The following is a 24376-nucleotide window of genomic DNA, read 5'->3' as shown; positions in this document are numbered from 1 at the left end:
ATGGCTGCTTTCTGTGTCCACTCAAGTTCCCAGTCCCCACACTTGGGGCTGGGAGGACACAGTCCATGGCCACCAGCCCAGCAGCCCCAGGACCCACCACAGCCCAAACACTGAGGCTGAATGCCCCAATGGTTACTCTGAACTCTTCAAAGGTGTTTAAAAAAAAAAAGAAAAAAAAAAGCCTAACCAAACTGCAGTGTTATAAACTGGACCACTTGAGGTAGCAGGCAGTGCAAAAGACACCGTGCCAGCACACCTGGAAGCAATGGCCCGTGGTGGGATGTGCAAAGCAATGGTTAGGGGGAAGGAGGCTCTTCCAGAGGCAGCATGGCCAAAGCTCATGCAGCTGTGAAGGTGCATGCTTAGAAATCAGCACTGCACAGCAAAACATAGTCCGGTGAATACGCATTGCTCCGCCAAGCCTTAGAGGCAGAAACAGGTATTTGTGAAGCAGCTAAAATTAGCTTATCTAGCACCTTTGATTTTAAATAACCTGAATGAAAAGGAGGAGGGAGGGGGGTATTTAATGTTATTATTTCCATAAAGACGTGTATTAACGTTCCACTTTCACATGCCCTTAATGTCTAATCATTTGTTTTCTGAGCACTGTGTCTTACTGATATCCTTCCCCCGCGTTGTGCTCTCACACTGACCTCAGCTATTTCATCCATGTTGGTCACAGCGTCCCAGGCTGTGTTAGCTTCTGGAATTCATGTTAAATGCAATTGGAAAAACTGCAATATGAAAACCCCAGTCATGGTTAAAAAAATAAATATTTGGGGCAAAATTATCACTAGCTTATTGTTTTAGCATGAAATATGTATCCTATGATATTGATTTTATTGGAGAGAAATACTGCACAATAGCTGCTACAAAAACTGCTGCTTCACACTTCTAGTTTAAAATGGCATTAAAACATTTAAAATAAATCTGCGGTAAATTATTTTAATATCGTGTTAATGACAAAATCCAATGCCGTGAGGAATGCCACTTTCCAAGAAAGAAAGCAGAACAAAATATTAATATTGTCTCAGTCAATATTTCAGTCTTAGATAAAATTTACCTTGAAATCCAACCATCAATTTCTTATAACACCAGAATTGATTTTTTTTTTTTTTTTTTTCCAAATCTAGTAGTGACTTCATTTGAATCCAGTCTTTCTAGATGTGTACCCGTTCAGAAAATGTAACTGCACGGAACAAAAGTCTCTTTCTTCATCTTTGAACCCCATTTGCTGGGTACCTAAAATAATACAATACGCACCTTGAATGAAAGTATGCGTCTGCACGTGTCCTCCCCGTGGGATCCTTTTAAGAATGCTGATTGCAGACGTTCTGTCTGTACAAGCTCACTTCTGGATGGAAAGACCTGAAGACTTTCACTTGCAAGCTCCTTTAAAGAACCTGGGAGGTCTAGATGCAACAGTCAAAAGTGGGAAAGAGTTTGCACTTGAAGAAAATGGCTTTATGAAGCCCTTCGAGTATTTAAGAATTAGAGCTATTAAATGCATGATCTATGACTTTTAAAGCTCTGATCTGCCTAATCTTTCTTCCATCCCTCTCCCCCAAAGGTATTAATAAAGCCCAAATTAAGCCATGCTAAATCCTCATTTTCCATCTGAGTTTGATGTTTCAAAGGCTGTGCAGTTCTACCTTTGTTTTGACATACAAAAATGTCACCTTTGCTTGGAAATGTGCATATTCAGCAATAAAAGGGGAACTGCAGACTTCCTGTACACACCTTGCATTGTAAGCTGCGTGTTACAATCTGCCAGCAATCAACAGGGGCAGATGTTAAACTCGCCATCCTGCCTTAGAAGCCGTTCTTGCTTTATTCTGACTTCCTTCTTCCCCATGGGGGATGTTTAAAACTGGAGGGCCAGCTTATCCATCAGTCACCTTCTTTCAAATGTACGGGAGCAAGCACTCCTAGATTTAGAAGCACCCCAAATTCTCAAAGCATCCCTGAGGTGGCACCAGCCTTAAGCTGTGCAGTCAGAGCCATAGTCCCCCTGGCAGCTCTGCCCACTGCCAAACCTGGTGCTGGGAACTGGGACTTGATAAAAGGCAAACTGCACAGGGAAATGGTTTCTCTTACGAAAGCAACTGAGCTGTATTAGAAGAAATAGAGAAGATCCTGAAGACACAAGCCCTGCTTCAGAGATGATGGCGATCATCTATGATTGATGAGCAGCAATCTTTAAGCTAAGTTCTTTCAGTCCTTTCCGACTCGAAGAATGGCTTATGTTCCTGAAAGCTTTCTTTTCCCTCTCCGTGTTCATTTTTTGTTGAGTTCTTAAATATTTTACTTTTCTTTCTAACCCTTGCAAAGATCGTAGCCACAGAATATAAAGGCCAAGAGCAGCATTTTACTATTCCCAACCAGACTGTTAGAGAAGCATCTAAATATTTTGCAGTCACGAGTTTTTTACATTCTGCACACAGGTGGTGCCACGTCGCCACTGTTGCTTTTAACTGTTTCAATAGAAAAAAAAAAGATCAAGAAATTGAGATTGTGGGAAGAATCCCCAGTGCCACCATTGTCTGGGCCCAGAGGGATCACCCAAGAGCAGACAGTAGATCCCAAGAGCTGATCCTTACAGAGGCATGTAAGGGATTTCAGCTGAAGCTGGTTGCCCAGACCCCCGGTGTCTTCCCTGCCAAGCACATTGCCTCCCCTTACACTGAATGAGGAGCTTGTAAATCACAACTGTACAGTTCACAGAATCATAGAATGACTTGGGTTGGAAGGGACCTCAAGGATCATCAAGCTCCAACCTCCCTGCCACAGGCAGGGCTGCCAACTTCCACATCTAATACTGGACCAGGCTGACCAGGGCCCCATCCAACCTGGCCTTGAACACCGCCAGGGATGGAGCATCCACAACCTCTCCGGGCAGCCTTTTCCAGCACCTCATCACTCTCTTGGTAAAGAACTTCCCCCTGATATCTAACCTAAATCTTCACTCTTTCAGCTTAAAACCATTTCCCCTTGTCCTGCCATTATCTACCCTTTCAAAGAGCTGACTCCCCTCCTGTTTGTGGGCTCCTTTCAGGTACTGGAAGGTTGCAATGAGGTCACCCTGCAGCCTTCTCCTCTCCAGGCTGAACAAGCCCAGCTCCCCAGTTGTCCTCTTAGTATGAATTCATTCAGCAGAGGAAGGCATTTCATATACTGAGTTTTAGTGTCTGTTGTTTGATGGTAATCAATTAATATTTAACTATCTTCCAGCCCTCTGATGTTCTATAAATAGCCTAAGCTAATAGAGATATTTTTATACCAGGAATGCAGATCCACTGCGAGGTTATTTGAAAGAAAAAAGGAGTCTAGTCTAGTATGTTTGTTCAATGTGTTATTAACTGGGAAAGGAAATTGAGCTATAGTGAAGTATGTAGATCAGACTCTGACAGCTGCAAACAATTCATAGTGAAAATGACTCAGCCTAATTCACATTTTTTAATTCTTTTCCTTTAAGCCAGAAAAAAAAGGTTTGAAACAGCCTTGAATTGAAAACCCCGCATTTGTTCCAGTGTTTTCTTCTCCAAACTTCCCCACTGATAAGCAAGTAAAACTAGGGAAAAACCCAAACAGTGAAACAAGCCTCTTTCCCTCCTACCTCGACGAGAGCAGAGCATCATGAATGCTGGAACGGGAGGGGTAATGTGAATATGGAGGGGTAATGTGAATACAGCTTTGATTCTCTCAGCAATTCCTTGTAAGAGAGCGCTCAGCAGGGAGGCTTCCTTCCCCCCCTCCTCGCCTGAGAAACAGAGACTTCCCCTTCAGCAGAGGAAAGGCTGAGCTTCTCCCAGTGCAGGTTTCAGCCCTGTTCCTCCAGCTGCTAGCGCAGGAACACAATTCCCTCTTGCTTTCCCCTTCATCTCCTAGCACTTCTCTGTCAAGTTTTGGTGCAGCTTCTTGTTTTGCTTCAAACACTTCCCAGACAGTGCTGTGGGCGATGTAAGTTTTTCTTCAGAAATCCAGTTTGGAGCAATGGGACATACATAAATCCTCAACTGAGGTAGGAAACTCAGAAATATTAGCGGCCTCTTTTTTTTTTCTTAATTTACATTTTCCCTGTTAGTTCACCCTGAGATCCCAACGGCATGATTTACTAATTAATTACTATTATTAGCTAATGGCAGTGAAAACCTAAATTACTGCCTGCCTTAAGCATAACAGAATTGACAATAAATCTGTAGTCTGTGAATCACTTTCTCGCATAGGTCTGCTACCCAAAGAGCAGGGCGATGGCCAGCTCGGTGCTTGCCAGCAAACCATCTAGCACGCATGGATGCAACATCTTCACGTTGCAAAGAGAGGGGGAAGCAGCTGAGGAGATGGGCACTGCTTATAGAGGGACACTGCCATATTTGAGAGGGCATTGTCCTCCTTTCCTCATCAAAACCCATGGGCAATGTTTCTTCAGAAATGGGTTGGATTTTCCCCTTTCAAGCAGGAGCACGTTCCTTACCTCCTGCTTGTCACAGCAAGTGCCCACCGAACAACACAGAGATGGCTAAAGCTGTTGGCATCAGGTACTTGCCAGTTGTATGAAAAAATACGTTGTGCTGTTCTCAGCTTCACATTCTCCATGTATGGCAGATTCTAGTACCAAAATTTAGGAATTAGGAACCCTACCCTATGTAATCAGATCCCTGTTTGATTGAATGCTGCGCGAATTCCCATGGTGCTACCCCAGCTCAAACTGAATCTGCTGCTACAACTCTCAGTGAGAATAAACCTGCAGAAGATGTCTGCTCCAAGAGCAGGTGTCCAAGTCCGTGTGCATATGCATGTGGATGCCTATATCACAATTATTCTCCTTCCCAATCTGAAACAGCGGGCGGTTGCTAATGTTCAACCGAAATCAATAGGTAGAGAAACTGTTTACAAAAGCATGACAATGACTAGGTCACTCACTCAGAAAGGAAGTTAGCTTCGTTACAAGAAGAAAACAATCAGAAGAGGGCTATAATTTAGTGCCTAGATACCATAGTGACTAGGAACTGCATAGTCAGATTAGGCGAAATTAAATTTGTTTCGAGAGACGAAACCTAAGAGTCAGATCACAGAAATCAGCTTCAAAACACTGTAGGGAATACTCCCAAAAAGTGTAGAGAAGAAAACAAAACCAAGAATCTGCCAGCCAAAATTACCAGTGCAGTTCAATTTCACAAAAAAGTCGTTATTACAATAAGATGCCTGTGATGAAAAAAAAAAAAACAACGAAAAACACCACAGCAGAATCTCAATAAAGATTGCAAATTACAAGATTATAAATGGAGAGCCACAGTCGTTTGGACAGACAAATACGACCGCAGTACAACTGGAGGCCAAATGCTGGTTTAGGAAAAGTGCCTGCAGATTTCAAGAAAGCCAATGGGAGAAGCAAACATGCAGCCAAGGGCAGGATTTGGCTCTAGGATTTGAACATGAATAATTGTGGCAGGGAGATACAGAGTCTCCCAGAAATAAAAAACCTGCTCATTAGAATCCCATCTAGCCAAACCCATGGGGAGCTCCTTAAGCAAAATCCTTGCCATTTGTTATTTTCAAGAATCTGGTGCCTGTCTCGAGTTAAAGCACCAAAACTGTTTAATAACAATTTCTCTTTCATCCAAAAAGCTCTTAAGTCATTTGCAGGCATTCAAGAAGTGGGATTCACGGTGCTCCCAAACCTGCTCCTCCGTGATGGTGCGGGAACCGTTCCACCAAACAGAAAATGAAACAGGGAAAAATGTGGGGCTCATTCTGGAAACAAGAGAAACCACAGCTAAGGAATACTGAAGTGACCGGCTCAAAGTCTTGCAATTAGCCAGAAAAAAAGAAAGGAGCTTGGGACTGCTAGTTTGTCGTTTGGTTATCTAACCCTCAGCCCATCTCTGCTCTTTTGCAAAAGTTCTTTTAAACCAGACAAATATTACTGAGAGAAATAGAACCATAATTTCATGCTGGCACTTCCTTATCGTCACATCGCCATATAAATAAAAAGTAGAGTCTGCCATATAGACCTTCCTGTTTGTGCAATGTCCTCCAAACGCATGCTTAAGAGATGTCTGTTCATCCTTACTTCATCAGACTCGCAGCGATAGCTTCACTGGACAGAGTACTGCCAGCACCATTGTTTCTAAATGCACAAGCTGGAAAAAGGTCATAACCAAGATAAATCAGATTAGAGGCTCGAGCTAGTTACTAAATGTTGTCATGAGAGGGTATGGTGGAAAAGTGTAAACTGAAAATGTAGACTGCGCATCCAGAGAGGCAGAAGCGTAGGATCACCATTGTGGCAGCATGCATTTCAGGATAGCTGGAGATACCTTCTAGAGCTGGGAAAAGAAGTTTTAGCAACGGATCACAAAGAGTACGGAGACTGACGCCAGTAAACTGCAAGAAAACTAAAATCAAATTGGTATGTGAAAGAAATGCATGTACCTGCATTGTAAGAAGTCCATTGAATTGAGCAAATGAGACTCCTCCTAGGGGAATGATTCATTACCATATGGAAAAGGCCTGGCCTATGATAAAGGATGGGGAAAAATCACTGAGCAGCAGCACCTACGTGCAGAAATTGAAAAAAAAGAACATTCTTCTGCAACCGTGGCAAAAGCGCTTCAAAATTCTTCAAAATTCCAACAGGTCTGACTCACACAGATGCAGGGGGAAGTGAAAAAAAAAAAAACGCGCGCTGAAATACGTGATCTCATGCCCACAACCACGGGTGAAGGTCGAACCAGAGAAAATTTAAAATGCGCCGAGAAACAGGCAGCATCAGCAAGAGAGGTGCCAGCAAGGAACAGATTTGATTCATCTCTACTTCAGGACCAAGAGAGGGGAAAGAAAGAAATAGTGGAAGCCCTCCCTTCTTAGGGGCCGTGTCTCCGTGCCGTTGACCTACTTATACGTCAAGTACTGTGCATGGAGAAAGAAGGAGGCACGCTAATGCTGAAGGAAAAGGTCTGATACCACAACAATATTGAAGTACAACAGTGCACACAGTCTGGCTGTTTGGGGATTTATAAGCCAAGCGCACAAATAGACAGTAATGAGTTACTCACCAGAGGCTGTCAGCAAAGTTGCTAATTAGTACAAATGGTACTGGGCTTTTTAACACTGTCCCTTGCCTTAGTGGGATCGGTTCCAAGACCACCTAAGCTTTATCTCAATGGATAGAAACCCCACCCTTCTCAGTCCAGTGTCACGTTGCTGAGGATTTGAGGGTAGGAGACGAAATTGGAGTTATAAGGGAAAGTCTGGTGCAAGCTTAACTACCAGAACAAACTGACTCACCACTGCGTAATTCCTGATGAGACACCCCACATGCAGAAAATAATTACTCCTCGCGCTCATCATGAAAGACCTGATCCACGGATGTCAAAGAAGCCCTTCAATTGAATTCTGTAAGAACTGGGCCAAGTCCCCAGATCGTGCGTGCCACTGCTGCTATGGAGAGCATCACACCTGGAGTTACAAAATGTGCAAAACTTATAAAAACCTATTGTCAACCAGCAATTATAATACCTCTGTTACACAGAGCATGCAGATAAAACTGTCAGAAAAGGCAATTAAATGGGACACGTTTTTAATATTCTGCCTTCCGAAGGAGAAGGGTTTTATCTTCTCAAAATTTCAGAGTATCATAGTAACAAACTGTTGACATATTAAAGCCGTTATTAAGAAACATGATGCTGAAAGGAGAATAAGAATTACTGATCAGTTACTATGGTTTAAATATTTTTCTGATTTAACAGCTGTGACAAAGTTGCACTCCAGTTGCCTCTGCCAATGAACGCACTGAAAAAACAGTACATCAAATTTCAGTGAGGTTTTCTGACACCACTTCCTTCAGAAAGAATCAGGTTTGACAAATCACTCACCTGCCTCGCTATTGAGAACGCAAGACTTCTGCTATTAAAATATGTCTTTCTATCAGAAGAAATATTTTCTGTAACATTTTCTGCAGCGAAAAGCCATAGGAAATTAAAGTAGATCAAAAATATTTAATATGCATTAAAAAAACAATTTAGACAAGAAAGGTCAGTAGTCGAAAGGTGTGATACCTGCAGTCGGAGCCAAGTTAGAAAAAGGGTTGGCCATTTACAGCCAAGTTAAACAACACACAATTAAGGTTAACCTGGCTCTGCTGGCACATATAAACCCACACATGAGGACGGTGGGGGGCTAAGACAGTTTCAGCAGTCCTATTTACCTTGGCCATTGCCATACCTAAGTGTTTTGTGGACTGGCTCTGTTTGTAGACATCACACCTTCCCCCCCATTCTTTACACTTGGCGTCGTAACGCATCCTAAACATTTGCCCCAAAGTTCAAATTTTGTTTAGAAAAAAATAATTGTTGAGAGTTCCTGTGGAGGAGAACAAATTCCAGGAACAGACTCATCGCCAGGCTGACGTACAGGGGGGTGGAGGAGCTGGGAAGCGAGCAGCAGACATCACCAGCCATAGAGCACCCATTCAAAATGCAGCTGGGCTGGCCATTGTGAAGTATTGCTGTTCTGGGGTGGTGACGGGGGACATGTTGGACATGAATGGCTGGTAGGGATGGCAACAAAACATCTATCAACGTATTTTTCAGCAGCTCAGATGTTTTTCTAGATCAAAACAATCAAAAAATTGTTTTCATTCTAGGAGAGATGTATCTACCATGTCAAAGATGAACACATTTCAGTTCACTCCTCTCAAAGAATGGGGACGTATTCTATCCAGGTGTATTCTGTCCCATGCTCACAGCACCTCCACCAGGAGCCAGAACACATTCAGTAATAGAGAGTGAAACAGATTATTTCATTGCCAGTTCGGTGGGTTAATTCACATCAGTGAGAGAACAGTTCTGGCTAAAGGGAGGAGTGATTTTAACATTTTGATTCATAGAGAAGTGTTAGCAGCCTCTTGCTTATACCCAGAATCGCAGAACAGAATAGAATCAGTGGCAATGTTATTTCCAAGTTCCGTGGTGTAAATAAACCCCCTCTCTGACTCACAGTGAGTCATTTTCGTCTGTATGTGTTTATGTCGAGGGAGATGCAACTTGGTGCTCTGAGCATTCTTCTTGGCGAGAGCTTTTTGTGTCTCTCATTCTCTGTGGCTTTTGCTGTTTTTGTCAACTTTTGAAATCTTTCTCGCTAGCGATCTCCTCCTTGTTTAGCGTAACCTCATCCCACTTGTTCAGCTTGCTGGCGTGAGTGACAAAAGGCACGAAGTTATATTGGCTCCAGTGTTGGCACATTATAGGGAATTATATACAAAATGAGGAAATAAGCACGAAAGGCTACATTAGAGCAGCAACATCTAGGCAAATTGACACCTAGTGTGCACAGTAACTGCAGGGCATCTTCTGTTACTTCAGCTGAAGGTGTCTGAACATCTCTTTTTTAAGGACCTTGCTGTTCACAGTTTTTTACCATATCATCATGATTTATGCTAACAGTGGCCAGTCCCAGACGACGGAAATGCAAAAGCATGCTTAGCCCTCGCAGCGGGGAAAGGAACAGAAACTAAGCCCGACCACATCCCCAGCGCACATCTGTAATATGTTTCTATTTCTAGCCTTCCTTCTGAGCCCTGGGAGGTGAGGTGAGATGTGACTGCTCCTGGGAAGCAAAGGAGGAGTGTGTGTGACCGTAGCCCTCCGTGCTGTCATGGCAGTGCGGCCATATCCGTCACTCCTATTGCCCCTGTAAGCAGAGTCTGGCCTCAATGAACCTGCTCAATGTCTTCTGCCTGCTGCACTGTTTGGGATAATCCCACCAGAGTCGCCAAGCTGTTTTCAAAAGACAAGTGGAGAAATCATTACTTTGTCCATGCCCTTCCTATCCATGTGCTGGCCCCACCGCAGACCGGAGCTCCCTTGCTTGGGGTGACCAAAATGGCCCAGGCCTGTCCAGGACGGCTGGGAAGGATGGGCAGACTTCTGCAGGGGATGAAAGACAATGCCTTTCCCTCCTGCACAATGTTGTTCCAACCTTAAAAGATCCAGAATGCTACATGAGACAAGATTCTAATGAGGAAAGATCATACGGAGCCAGGTGAACATGAAGAAATACATATCGCAAGGCTGTAATCTAGGGAGGGCTGAGATTAACACTTTTTAAATAAAAAAAATTAAATATGCAAAACAAAACTGTGCGCATATAGACAAGAGAACTGATTTTTGGAGTGTACTTTAAATGCCGTAGTGAATCTAAGCCAAGCAAGAGCTATGCTGGGTTGTTAATTCCAGCAGATTAAAACGATGGCTTCTTTTTTTGCTCTCTGTGAAATAAACGTTGCACGTGGAGGTTTTAAACAAGTCGCTCCTATTTGCCAAACAAATCAAACGTTCAAAGAGATTGTGAACATTAGCAGACAATGATTTCTCCCTTTATTGATTCCCTGCAAGGGAAAAAAAAATAAATAGTGGGTATTACAGGAATACCACATGTACTAGCTCGCTCGTAACACACCTGGGGGCACGTGAACAGGTTTGTTTTACCCCGCTTAACATACCTGGTTTTTTCCCACTGCTTGTATGAGAAAGGCAAGGTGTTTCAGTGGGCACAGCTCTTTATAATCCAGCGCAGGAGATCAGGCCACCAGCAGAACACGAGACACCAATAGAGCAGCTCACAGGTGTCTTCTCGGAATTTCCTAAGTGTTCCTAGCAAGGCAGATGCCCCCAGGAAGAAGGCAATTACCTACCAGTTCTACCTGTACACCTGTTTGCGAATGCAGATACGCAGCTTTATGCTGAGCGCTGAGCCAATCGGAAGCTAACACACAGTACCGACTGCTGGTAATTAAAGAAACCTTCAGGAGGATCAGATAATATCTGGCACGGGATCCTCTCATCCATCCAGCAAAGGCTGCTCCGCCATGCACTTTCCATACTGCTCTGCTCGCTTCCGTAACAATTAAGACGGTGTGTCTGCGAAGCATGGTTTCCATTGCAATGTTCAGCGCTCCGCTTGCGTGTTATTGTTGTCTGATGGCTCCTTCTTTAGTCTGCAGAGGGGATCACTCCATTACTGCAGTTCAGACAGCTCGCAGGTTGGCCCTTGCCCCTCTCTTTCATAAAGTAAGTATAATTAGATGATAATGCCCTTCTTGTCAAAACTTACCGCTTATTTAAGCCTGCAGTAATAATTTCAATTTATTAAAGATTTATTCAGATAAAATTATTATCACTGTTTATTCAAATGGACATTCTTTTTTTTTTTTTTTCTTTTTATTCTTCTCCTCTTCTCTTCTCTTCTCTTCTCTTCTCTTCTCTTCTCTTCTCTTCTCTTCTCTTCTCTTCTCTTCTCTTCTCTTCTCTTCTCTTCTCNCTTCTCTTCTCTTCTCTTCTCTTCTCTTCTCTTCTCTTCTCTTCTCTTCTCTTCTCTTCTCTTCTCTTCTCTTCTCTTCTCTTCTCTTCCCTTCTTTCTCCTCTCTTCTCTCTTCTCTTCTCTCTTCTCTTCTCATTTTTTTTCTCTTTTCCAGGGAAACAAAAGCTGTAATTCCTGCAAAGAGATGTAACAAACCTGTCAAGTTCTCAAACGGTTAAGTTGAGCATTTTACTTAGAAAGGCTGACAAATTTTCTTCACTTCAAAATATCATTAACACCAATAACACATTTGCCCAAGCCTATTTCTAAGTTGTAAAAAAAGATTGCTACAGATTAAGACCCTTGATATAATGCTATAAGCTCCTAACAATGGTATCTTTTATAGTGAAGAGCAACTGCAGACACAAATTGCCCCCTTTCCTGCACCTTTTTCACAAAAATCAATATTAAAGTAGTAGCTGCCTTAACTCTCCCATAGACTGTATGAGAAAAAACCACAGCCACGCTTAGGACAGTTTAGGTCAATAAAGAATCAATACTGTGGTTGAATCTGTAGAAAGATAAAAGACTGCGAACTCACTACAGCGTGCCCTATTGTTTCTCTCTATTTTGAAAAGAAGCTGAAGCGCCTCACTTTTTTTCCAACTAGCAATGAATTTAGTGTTTGCAGAGAGTGAGGGAGGTCACTGCGGGCTGCATGTGGCTCCAGTGTCTGCAGACGAGGGGTCTGATCTTGTTCACCCACACCTCCCATTTAGTTCAAGGGGAGCCCCGGGAAGCAAGAAGAATGCAGTGCTGGGCCCCCAGCAGACTGGAAACCAAAACACCATAGTGCACTTCCATCAAGCCCAACTCATTTATTAACTTATGAAGAAACTACCCATAAAAACTCAGCGGTGGAAGGGGTTCATATCGTGATTTCTAGCTCCCTGTCCATTAGGAAGAAGGGAGCTGATTTCAAGCAGAGAAAGCTCTCTGATATATTTGGCGATTGCCAGACGCGTAGATCCTACTTACAGCTGAAGTCAAGCTCACCTTCCACATTTCACATTGTGATTTGACCAAATGTGAACCCCTAGTGAAAAAAAACACAGCTTCGGAGACAAATAAATATCTCGACAGACACACAAGCTCGCACACGCACACACCCCTACACACGTGGCTGGGGTCTGTGTGCCTCTGCTACATCCCTGCAGTGCACTGTGCACTGTGTTTCTTTTATAAGCCTGAGAACTGCAACCATATACCTGTCTGGAGAGCAACTGAACATGAAAAAATATTGGTTTGTGTGGACCGGGGAGCTCAGATAAAAACAATTTATGAGCCCAAATCTTCCAAATTCTTTACTTGAAGATGCACTTTGTTATCCTACAAGGGGCAGCCTCTAACACTTCCCAGCTTACAGCAATAGCTTCTGCTCACAAAAGCTCTGAGCAAATCTAGATAAAGCTGGGACTACAGCTCTTTGCAAAAAATTGGGAAGTAAGTGGATGGCAGCGGAGAAGATAGACAGTTTTTAATGCATTTGTCTGATGAAAGAAATGGCAGCTTTCCTAAATGCTTGGGCTCTCAATGCATAGGAATTCCATCCTGCTCTAGTTATGATTAGAAAAAATAAATGTGTCTATTTTAATCTAGTAGACCGAACTGTTCCGAGCTACAAGATGCACTGATGAACAGTTAACAGTAACCCAAGTAGCTTACATAAAGAGTGAGTGCAATTGGATTATTGAGCTCAACGTGTCCTGTAACAGGATTTTTCTGCTAAATAATTAGCTTATTACTATTATTACTATCAGGGTGAAATTCTTTTTTATTATATCGTCTGACTCTTCTTCTGCAGCTCCACATCACCCTGACCTTCCTCTCTCCCCCTGCAAACACTGGCAAAATGGGAAGGGGTGGCACAGCAGAAGCAGCCTTGGCATTACTGATAAATGAGTTTCTGAGGTGCTCCCAGTTTGGAGAATTACTTCGTGGCATGGGGAGGGTTGAAAACATCCACTCTTTGCTCTAGCCCTAGTGTAGTGGCAGAGGAAAATATGTACCATGACCAAAGGAGATAAGCACTGCGGAAAGGCCTATCTGTAGGAAGTGCTTCTAAGGAAGGTTATCGCTTTCTGCATCCTGTGTTCACTCAGATCAGCGCTAGTGTAGGTCAAACGTGGCAATAACAAAAAGAATGGATCTCCTTTTTCAATGAGAGCTGAGTGTGTTTAAACAGAAGGAATTCCCTTAATGAAGGTGAACACCATCCCTGCTGGAATTTTTAGTAAGATGTTTTTCCAGAGGAATTCCAGTCCTTTGGAACGCAGAGCAACGACGCCTGTCAGACTGCTCCTTTCCTCCAGCAAACACTGAACAGTAGAAATCAACTGTGACCCCCCAAAAAACCATGGTAAGGGATGGAATGAGTCTGAGCAATTCTACCTAAATATCTACCACCCTCCATCTTCCAAAGATCCACCTTACTCTCAGAGTCTGACTGAGGATATCTTTATTGGTGGTGGCTTTGGACACAAGTTAGGAAAGAAGCTCTGCTTTATCCTAAAGCTGCATCGAATATTCATCACCAGAGTTCTCAGAAACAAACTGTAAAATTTCGGAAGTTCAACCATTTCATCTTGAAAGTCACAGACATTTGATTTCCCATGTGGAATAAAATCTGCTTTTGTCTTTTGTATCTAAACTGTGTTTTATTTTATTATTCTCTCACCTCTTTCTCACAGCCTGTCCTCCCATCTGAAGCTTCTGCCCGTCTCTTTCCCTAGCACTGGCAACACCGCTCACCCTTTCAGACCGTTTTCCCTGCTAGTTCCTAAGGCTCCATACTAAACTTAACAGACCCTTCCAAATTGGTGGTGAGACCCCAACGCAGCTCTCTCTTTGGCTTGCTGGAGCTGCCCACCGCTGCCCTGGAGGGGCCCCATACCACCCCTCTGTGTGCTCTGACCCAGGAAGGTTTGGGCAGGGAGGTGAGCCAGGAGGTGCAGCACAGATTGCCAGGCATGGTGCGGCTCCACAGAGTGATGCAGACACCCAAGGCTTTGTGATGGGAGCTGAGGAAGAAAAGCAAAGTGCATTGCCCTCTTTCAGTCTAACGACACAGAGAGATGCTCTGCGTGTAAATAGCTGGTGTGGGCTAAGATTTTAAGGCCCTCCAGTTGGCTGTTATCACCTATATTGCAGGTAACTTAATGCCCAGTGAAAGCAGTCTGTTGGCTTCTGCGCTGAGGCCGCCTGGGGAGCCATCAGGCATTCCCCACCCAGCTGGGCTGCTGTGCCAGCTTGTTCTCAACAAGGTGCATGCCCCACTTCCGGCTGAGGTTAGCTTTTGGGTCAAAGTATGGCTTTCGGTCTGAAAAAGTCTTGTTTTCCTAAGCATGGCACTAACTTGTTCTATCAAGGTGCAGCAGCCAAATGTGCTGCTTAATTCCAGCCTTACCGAGTGGCTCGTGCAGCAAGCTCAGACAAGGGAGCAGGCTCGGAGTAACCTCTTCCATCGGTCTCTCAGTCACCAGCTGAACAACACCAGGACTAATCCTGCTCTAACTGCCTTCAATAGCACAGGGTCAGACACAGCACCGTTATCTTCTGGTTTGATTTACACAGGATAATAAAATCAGGACTTTAAAGCAGCGTGCAGACATCAAGAACTTAGCAGTTTTTCCCCCCTTTTTTTTTTTTTCTAACAGGATCTCTTACACTTCTCTTTTCGTTTACAGCACCTTTTTGAGTCGGTTCCTGAGATCCCTCTCTATGTGCTGTGTGCTGGGGTACAGGGCATGCTAAGACTGATCCCTCTTACAGCCTGGGCAACAAAATAATTCCAGACTTACTTGACTTTTGTAAAAGGCAGAGACAACAAAAATTAATCTTTACACAAACAACCCAAGGGAACATTTAGTGGGACTTTTCAATCTATTCATGATCTGTAATTCCCAGCCCCCAAAGTTTCCATGTTACGGCTAAATACCCAGGGACTCCATATGTTGAGGGAACAAGTGAGAACCAAAATGAGCTGAGAAAAGAATGCATTAGATTCAAACATGGGATAAAACAGTACCCAAGGAGCCCTTGCTTCATTTTCTGTACCTGGAACCATGGGACAGTGCTGCCATCTCAGTCTCACTCATGTGTGACATTTATTTTGAATATGACAGTGGTGGTGACCTTGTCATTAACTGATGCTGCTAGCAACATTTCAGCTTTCATAATTCAGTTAATTTTCAAGACACTGGTTACTGAACCCCCATTATAATTTCAACATAATTAAACTGTATTAAAAATAATAAAAAATCAAGCCACCTTCTGAACAAATACCAGCTGATGTTTGACTCAAATTCACTAAAGCAAAGAAGATTTTGGTTAAGATCCAAGCAGTATTCCTTAGTTCTTGTTGCCATGCCTGGCATTTGGGCATGCACACAACAGCCCCTGTTGCTCTGTCACTTCTTGCTCTGGCTGAGGCATAGATGGAAAATTTTCAGCCATAATACTCAGGAGCTAGGGACTGAACCTTTTGCTGTGGCTGTGTTATATGCTTAACAACATGGCTTAGATAAAGCCATGTCTGCTTCACTGCCATATGCACACCCTCAGGCTGAGAGTGAGGTGAGGCCTGTGCACCTTTTGGAGAAGTCTCTGGGATGGTTTCTACCCACGGGTCACTTGGGGCTGGGGGAGTTATGGATGGGGAAAGGCAGACGTCACCAGTCCACTTCTCTGTGCTGCTGGAACCTCCTCAGAAGCCAACTTTCTCCTTGGATTTGCTCTTCTGGAGAAGCACAAAGCAGGCTGTTGGGAGCAAAATCTCCTCCAGAATGGTCAAACTCCAAGCTGGTAGATGGTCAAGTTCAAGTGCTGACCTGGGGCAGCAAACTGTCTGCAGGCAATCTGCCACTGCCTGCAGCTGACGGGGTAAGTGCAAACGTGGGTCTGCATGCTCATATGTCTGTGGCGCAACGTGTGTCCACAAAACTGAGGGAAACACATTGCCCATGCCTTTGAAAACCTGATCCTAATCTCATGTGCTAAATGCACTTAAGTTCCTTTCTTTCCTTCTGCATTTTTTTTCCCCTCTGCTATTGGCAACAACTGCCAGAAACATGAGAATGCAGCTAATTTCCTGGTGGATTTGTCCTCTCCTGCTTGGCAAGGATAGTCATTTTCTCCCTCCGTTTTTTTCCCCAGAATCACCAGCATTCTGCCTACACTTTGCACAGAAGAAGACCACTGTTGCCTTTTCTTCATGGTCTTTTCCATTATCATCACCATGCTTCCTCGTTTCGCACACTTGGCTGGGAACATACTGTAAGTTGTGAATTCAGTAGAGGTCCTTTATGGATGCTCAACAACAAAACGGTCAAGTTAAAGCTTATCCAAGTGTTTTAGCTCAAAAATCAACTCCTTTCAGCAATTTGAGACTCTCCCACAGGCTTCACAAGGAAACACGTGTTGCCGTGGTATGACTGCACGCTGCCACAACATGGGGAGCTGGGGGCAATGGGGAAGGGGAGGCAGCCTTGGATGTGTAGATAATGCAGCAGTAGAGAGGAAGGGGAGAAGAGAGAAGTGAAGAAGAGCTAGAAGGCGGCATCTCCACAAAGCAGATCCGTGATGTGAGGAAGGAGACAAGGTGGATCTTGGTGACCAACCAGAATCTGCAAGGGAAGAAGGCTGTCAAAGGCAGAAATCCTAGACAAGTTCAAGGGAATATGGACTGAGAGAGGCAAAGGAGGTGGATGCATAGCAAATAGAAGGAAATAGAAGATGGAGAGAGGAGACCAATGCTGCAAGAGCCAAGGAGCTGGGCTCAGATGTCCCTCTCCTCTCAGCCTGCCATTCATTTTAAGTTTTTCTATCAGAACCAGATTTCAGTCATTTAATTCCTTCCCTTCTTGAGAAATGAGCCTCAAAATAAGCTTGCTTGGGGGAAAACTGAGAGCCTACAAATTCAGCCCTCAGAAAGTTGCAGTGATGTTAATATTAAAAAATGTTTCATTCCTGTCCTCTGCCTGAAATTTGGAAGATTGGAGTTGTAGCTGATACCTCAGAAAGGACCAGAGATACAATTATTTTTCAACTGGTAAAATAAAAATCTTATTTTTGCATCATGTCATGTTTCTCCCCAAAGACAGATTTTCGTGGCCAGGCAGTATGTGATCCCTGTAAGAAAAGATCTGTGAGAATACACAGGCATGCTTTAAATACACTGCTGCTAGCAGATGGACTTCAGCAACACGCCCAAGAAGACAGAAATTGGAGAACCGAGTTGGATTCAATTTAGAAGAAGATGTGAAAGTTTCAATTAACACCATTCTGCATGACTTAAGGAAAAGATTCAGGAGTGGTATTTATTTAGCCTGCAGCCAAAGTCCATTACTGAGAATTGCTCTTAATTAAAATTGTGAGAGGTTGGGAATACCCACTCCTGTCATGATTCTTTCACCTACCAAAAGAACTACCAAGCTTGCTGAGCCTCCGGCATTTCCAGGCTGGTTAGAAAAATGGCTGGATGATAAAGGTGTCATTTTAAACAAGATAGTCTAACCAGTAACACACAGAAAAGAAACATTTATTTTACTCACCCTTTTAATCTGATGTCCACAGCATCATCAAAGAACCCCTGTCTAAAATATTGCCAAAGCACCCGTGTGAGAACAAGGTTCACCAAACACTAAAGCACTCTTACGCAAATGTATGCTTTATCTTGGGTTTTTCTGGCCTTCCTCACTAATTTCTGTTCCTTCGACAAACACAACACGGACTGTTCCCTTTCCACTGGCAGCTTTAAGTCAGGACAAGGCTCAGCACACTGACCCTCCTGGGTATGGTGACAACAAGCTGAGTGCATGGCCCCACTAGCAGTGCAATGGGCAGCTGTGGGGTTGAGCAGGGCCCAGCTGGAAGGACTGCCAACACACGGGCACGCATCACCCGTCATCAGTTGACACAGCCTGAGAGGAAGAAAAAAACAAGTGGAAAAAAAAAAAAATAAAAACGAAAAGACTGAAATTCAGCGACTTCAACTCCGAAGAACAGGCTCAGTTTAAGCCTAATGGGAGCTTGAGTCATTTCGTCTGTTCCTAATTGCTTTCCTCACTCCTGGTGAGAGCCATTGTCATGTAAAAGAATGGAAACAGTCCAGAAATTCAAAGCTAGTGACTCCACGGTTGTTCGGGGAAGAGAAGGATGTACTTGATACCTAACCCAGAATTTAGCTTTTCACAACTATCTGTCCAAACCAAACTTGCAGTTATATAGTCACAGTGCAGATTAATAACTTCTGGTATTGGCTCAAGCTCTCTTTTGATTTCCTCCTTTTTTTTTTTTTTTTGGATAAGTGATCTGTAGTAAGGACATATGAGTGACCCAAGGCTTCTCCAGAAGACTGCAAGAATCTGCATAGTTTTATGGAGTGAAATAAATATGAAAGGTAAGCGGTGCCTTGCAGGATAAGACAAAATTGTATTCATGTGGATGATTGCTGGAAAACATACACTCGAATTCTGGAGAAAATGTAAGGAGCAATAAGACATTAAAGTGAGGTAGAGGCAGGAGCCTTGAGTCTTATTAAACAAAAACAATCAGAGTGTCCACATTTTTGTAGTCCTACTGTGAAGTTCCAATAAACTTTACCCCAAAAAAACTCCATAACACTCCTTATCCAGCTCCACAGAAAATGTGAAGTGATTCCAGAGATTGGCTGACTCTTTAATACCTCTTGTAGTAGTTAAAAAGGCCACTTTCTTCTTCTCTCTCTCTGTTTTTTTTTTCTACTTTTACTGCTAACCCATTAAAGAAAGAACTAGTTCTAGTAATAAAAGGGAGCTACATTCCCACAGGGAGCTGGGGAATGGTGCTTCCTGTGTACCCTTACTGCTCTTGGCAGGGGTACTTGTAAAGAAGGTGATGTTTACAGGGAAGAGAACAGAGTATTTCTTGTTGAATGGAAAACAGAAGCTTCCAAATATGAAAAAGAATTTTAGCAAGTTTTATTTCCTTCTTTCATAGCCCTGACATCATATTCCTCCACATTGACGTCATGGCTTTAATGTAACAGCTTCCAGGGACACCAGTGCCTAAGAAGCCTTACAGAGCAACAGCATTTGGCACTTCTGATCTTTTTCCAAAACAGAGACACTGATGAAGCCTAGACCCCCGAAAGCAGATCCTCCTGCACAGCTGCATTTCTGTGCTTACATTTTGGTGCTTACAAACTGCTATGTGCTTACAAACTGCTATTCAAAACCTGCAAAGAACATCTTACTAAAGTGCCCGGGGCTGGGAGAGTACTTTTGACAGAAGCAGGTCAGAAATACAGTAGTAAAAAATGCACGACTGTATTCAACCACTACTATTTTATTTTTCCAGCCAGCTCCTCCAGTCACAGCTATGGGGAATTCCTACTGGGACAGCTCTGCCCAGCACAGCCACTCGGGGAAGGTGCATTCTTCTTTTGCTCCTATCTTTTTTGAATGATATCATCAAACTTCAAGGCAAACCAACCGTTATATACAGCATAAGCCCTGGCTTAGACTAGATTTACCCTGATGAAACAGAGTGCAGAGTTTTGTCTGCCTCTGTTAAAGGGAACAGATCTTCCTAGTGATGGAAATTTGCTAGTCTCTGATGTGTGCTAATAAACAGATGCAATTGCCGTTCCTAGTTTAAGAGAGAAGAAGCCAGGGCCAGAAGAGAGCTTCAAAGAGGCTGAATTGTCTCTTTCACCTGTAGGGATGTGATTATGTCTGACAGAGCCCTGGGGAAGCAGCTCTCACCACAAGCACAGGAGAGCTACGAGCTCTTTTCCCCAAACTACCGTCCCCTTCCTGAACCAGAGCGTCCATTCAGCAGCTGGAGCTACAGCTCCCAAGTCACCAAGAGGATGGAGACCTTTCCTGCACCCTGCACTGGCTGGATGCCCTCTGTCCACACACACCAAGAGCACACGAAGTGAAGGAAACGTCCTGCCATCATTCTGCACCACGCTCGTAAGGACTGGTGCTTATGATGCTCCAGTGGTCAGCGCCATCGTTTTCATGGCAGGTTCTTTTCTCACTGAGATTCACGATGTACCGGCAAGGAAGGGAAAATATGGAGCTCACCTGTGAAACGTCTGTGTCGACAATAAGTAACAGCTGCTGCTATTTTAATGCTATCTCAGGGCTCATACAGACGTGACATCACACAGAACTAAGGCTTGGCCATTGATTTTACTGCCAATATTCCTTAAACTTTAGGGTTTTGGTTACAAATTTGTGCGGTGGGTGTGTGTCAGAACAAAACCCGCAACTAGAAACTGCCTTGCGGCTTCATCCCTTTGTAGCAATTCAGCGAGCAGTAAGCTGGTTTCATTTTGGAATTAAAACTCAGGTTCATATTAAGCCAAAGAGAAGTGAGCGTGTCACTATCTGAACGTATTGCACGTCTAAACAAAAAAAGAGTTCTGCAGTCTGGCTGGTGAGCCGGCAGGCAGGAGGAAGCGGGGATGGTTGCTATTCTAATTCCAAACTGCAGGGCTCCCAGGTGTATTGTATAGGATTTCCTGTAATTTACAGGCAAAACAAGCAGGCTACAGGAAAATGTTTGCCACACTGTACACGCGTATTAATTACACAGCAGGACAAAATTATTTCTTTGTGATAGGAAGGGGTGTGATCTACAGGCGAACTGTTGAACTGATGTGGGAACGCAGACGTTCTTCTGCCACTGAGAAGGGCTGTTGCATTCAGGGAGGTAAAGCTCACACTTTGCATTCCCAGGTCTGTGCCTGAAGGGCATCACAAAGCGTCGGGCTCTGTGGGTGCAGGAAGGGGGATCTCCCCTTCTACAAGCTCGCTGGGATCCTTGCTGCCTCAGCTCTCCTTCTGAACCAAATTCCTCCAACAGAAAGACCCCCCCCCCCCCTCCAGTGGGAATGGAGGGATTTTCAGATTTCAGATGTGTATTGTTCAATACCTCCCTAAGCATCGTGTAATAATACAACTGATTTTTTACTAGGATCATTGGATAGATATCATTCTTTCACCAACCACTGAGCACAGAGAAAGCATCACTTTTCATTACCACAGGTTAGGGCAATATGAAACTAGTCAGAGAGAGACAACACAGCACATCACAGGCTCTCTTACAAAAGATGAGGGAAATTCTTTTTAGATATGTAATCAAGGCGTGAGACATAAAGGGATATGGGAGGAATAAATAAAATATTCAGACTGCCTTTCCCAAGACCAAATTTCTTGTAACTGTACAGGCTTGTTCTCACTGTGAGATGAGCAATTCTCTTTACACTTGTGCTCACATGCAGTTTCTGAAGCAGGAGTTTACTCTTGCTTCTTTCCTGCCTTGTATGAAGAAGAAATCTCACCTTCCACACGCCTTTCCCTTCAGAGCTGAGTTAGACTGCATGCATTCAGGTGTTCAGGGGGGAGAAGCTCAGAAACGCAGTTTTGTTTGACTAAGGCATTCCTTTTAAAATATAAACCCTCAATCCAAAACCTCTTCCCATATTCTTCAAGCAGTAAGTCCAGGCTAGGGCTGAGGATCAGATGACATCAAGGCTTATCTGCAGATGACCCGTGGGCATGTAATCACGTCCAATTTCACCATTATGCAGTTAGAAGGTATACTTAACTGCACTCCAAGTTAATATTTCTTTTCTTGGCCAAGGGCAGAACAACAGCACCACACCGGGACATTAGGACAAGACTGAAGAGTGAACTGGCTCCACCTTCAGAAAAGTTTTTGTCTTTTTCTCAATTAATGAAATAGCAGGCAAAACAAAAGCAAAGAGGAATATTATATATAGGCTATGTAGTTGGCTTACCCAAGGAATCCATATTTCAAACAGCAGTAAGGTCACAGAAATATAACAGATAGTCTTCAAGGTAATATCCACACCTCTCCAGAAGATTCCATGCTCCTGACAAGCACAAGTTTCTGAGCTCAAGAGCACAATACTCCAATAACTGGCTGAAATCATATAAACTATCTGGCGTAGGAGGGAGGGGAGAGGACAAAAGCTGGTGGATACATCAGGTACCTGACCACGGCCCACCAACCCATGGCTGTGGGTCAGTCAGTGGGCAGAGAAAGACATGAAGCAAAGACCAAGCCTCAGTGGGTGCTAGCATGTTGTGTGGACATCAGAACAGGAGCTGGTTCCTGGGCTGTCTTCACTGTGTGCATGAGGACCAGTGGCTTTGGTGGAGTGAGTGGGTAAATGATCTGTGGACACCCCGTGGTTCAGCCTAGCTCTACTGTGAGGAGAGCAGTACAGCCAAACTCTACAGAGAATAGCATCTCCTTTATTTGCTGTTATGTTGGTAGGACACAAATCTAGATCCGTGTTCGAATGCTACAGTCGTTAATGGCCTCCACAATTTAATGCAACTTTAATAAACATGGCTCTGACTGTTCCAGTTCAGTCCTTCTCTTTCTGCATACAGAACTCCCTTCAAGGGGAGGTCATTCTGCTGTCATCTCAGAGGCAGTTTCCCTTCTTCTTTAAGACTGGGGGAAAAATGTTGCTGAAAATTTCTAGAGAAAATAGAGTTTAATTTCTTGGAGGTGTTTTGTCGACAAGAAAATAGAAAGCATGTGTCTCTGCTTCCCTTATTGTACTTCCAAGTAATGAAAGTATTTAAGGAGGTACAATTATGGACTTGGCAAGCACCTGGGGCTCTTGGAACTGCTTTTTCACACTGAATAAACACTGCAGTTAATCTGTTTATGTTACAATGCACTGGAAAACTATCTCCAAGAAAAGGCTATAAGTATGTCTTTATTTTCCACTCCTTTTCCTTGTTTTGAATGTTGTATTAATAAGTTGTTCAAATGATTTGATTCTCCTTCTTTATCTCTCTACTCACAAGACAGCCAGTCAAAAGCAGTTTTTAATTAACAAAGACATAAACCTAGGGATTACTGCACTAGGTCAGAGCAGTGATCCATTCTGATTTTGACAGTGGCCAACAGGAGATGCTTCAAAGCAATGTGTAGGATGCACTATAAGGAGCAATGGCTGCATGACTTCTTGCGAGGATGTGAGGTTCTTAATGCACACATCTTACTGCTTGCACACACAGCAGCCTTGAGAATTGGCACCCCTTCACTGAGACAACGAAATACATGCGTACAAATGGACCGTTCTCAGTATGCACATTCATGTCAAATCTGATATTTCTCATCAGTTTTTAAACCTCATCATCCCTTAGAGTCAATTATACCTCGTGGCAGTGACTTCTGTAATTTAAATAAGGAGTTTGTGAAAACCAAGCGAACAAAAAGCCCCAGACCAGCTCTGGGAATGAGCTACAAGCAACTTGCAAGAGCATTATGCAGAATTTACTGTGTTGGCTTGTGGCTACTGAGCCTTAAAAGAGAATCACTGTGTCCCGAGCTGTGTTGCTCGCAGACCCTGTCAAAAGGTGGCCAAGAATTTGAACACACGGTTAAAAGATTTTGTTGGAAAGTCCATAAAATTGCACACCGCATCTTTTTCTCCCATTTTAGGCTCAAATCTGGTAGTTTCATTTGAGAATAAAGTGCCAGAGCACAGAAGTTACTAAGAGCCCTTTTATTGACTTCAGATGGCATTGCATTGGAATTGGTGTTTTTAAAATCGAGTCAGTACAAGGAGGCAGAAACCGTGTGCCCATAAGGTTAAAGAAAAGTGTGTGCGTTTAAAACACTGAAGAAACTGTTCTGAGAACAATTCATCTTTCTGAAAATATGGACCCTATGATGCTGCCAAGGTCAGGGAGAGCTGTGATAATTTAGTACGTAAGTGGTAGTCATACAGCACAATGCCACATTATTTAATTTTGTAACACATTCATACAACTGCCTGACAATAGCCATGGACATTAACACTACCTGTGGGCTGAGGTCAAGGCAACATAGTTTAGCATTAAAACAAAAGAGCTAATTGGATTTCTGTTCAAGTTCTAGCTTATTATGTGATTGGAGTTACTTTTCTTCTTTCCACCTCACTCAGCTCATCTGGAAAGAAGGACCGCAGCATGACTCACAAAATGCAAAAGAAAAA

At 43.5% G+C, this 24376-nt stretch overlaps 2 long non-coding RNA genes across 2 annotated transcripts in view; both read right to left on the bottom strand.

Moving 5' to 3' along the window:
- Positions 1–11271, bottom strand: part of LOC110396379 — a 126800-nt gene extending 115529 nt beyond the window's left edge. Inside the window, exon 1 of the long non-coding RNA XR_002436942.1 lies at positions 10505–11271. This is a non-coding gene — a long non-coding RNA (uncharacterized LOC110396379). The remainder of the gene's footprint in view (positions 1–10504) is intronic.
- The window catches only part of LOC110396458, a 411945-nt gene continuing 398927 nt past the window's right edge, over positions 11359–24376 (bottom strand). The window contains exon 5 of the long non-coding RNA XR_002436978.1: positions 11359–11496. This is a non-coding gene — a long non-coding RNA (uncharacterized LOC110396458). The remainder of the gene's footprint in view (positions 11497–24376) is intronic.

This window comes from Numida meleagris, chromosome 3, assembly GCF_002078875.1.
Source record: "Numida meleagris isolate 19003 breed g44 Domestic line chromosome 3, NumMel1.0, whole genome shotgun sequence".
Classification (NCBI taxonomy): Eukaryota; Metazoa; Chordata; class Aves; order Galliformes; family Numididae; genus Numida; species Numida meleagris.
The sequence above is the reverse complement of the archived record's forward strand: the minus strand, read 5'-3'. Positions and strand labels throughout refer to the sequence as shown.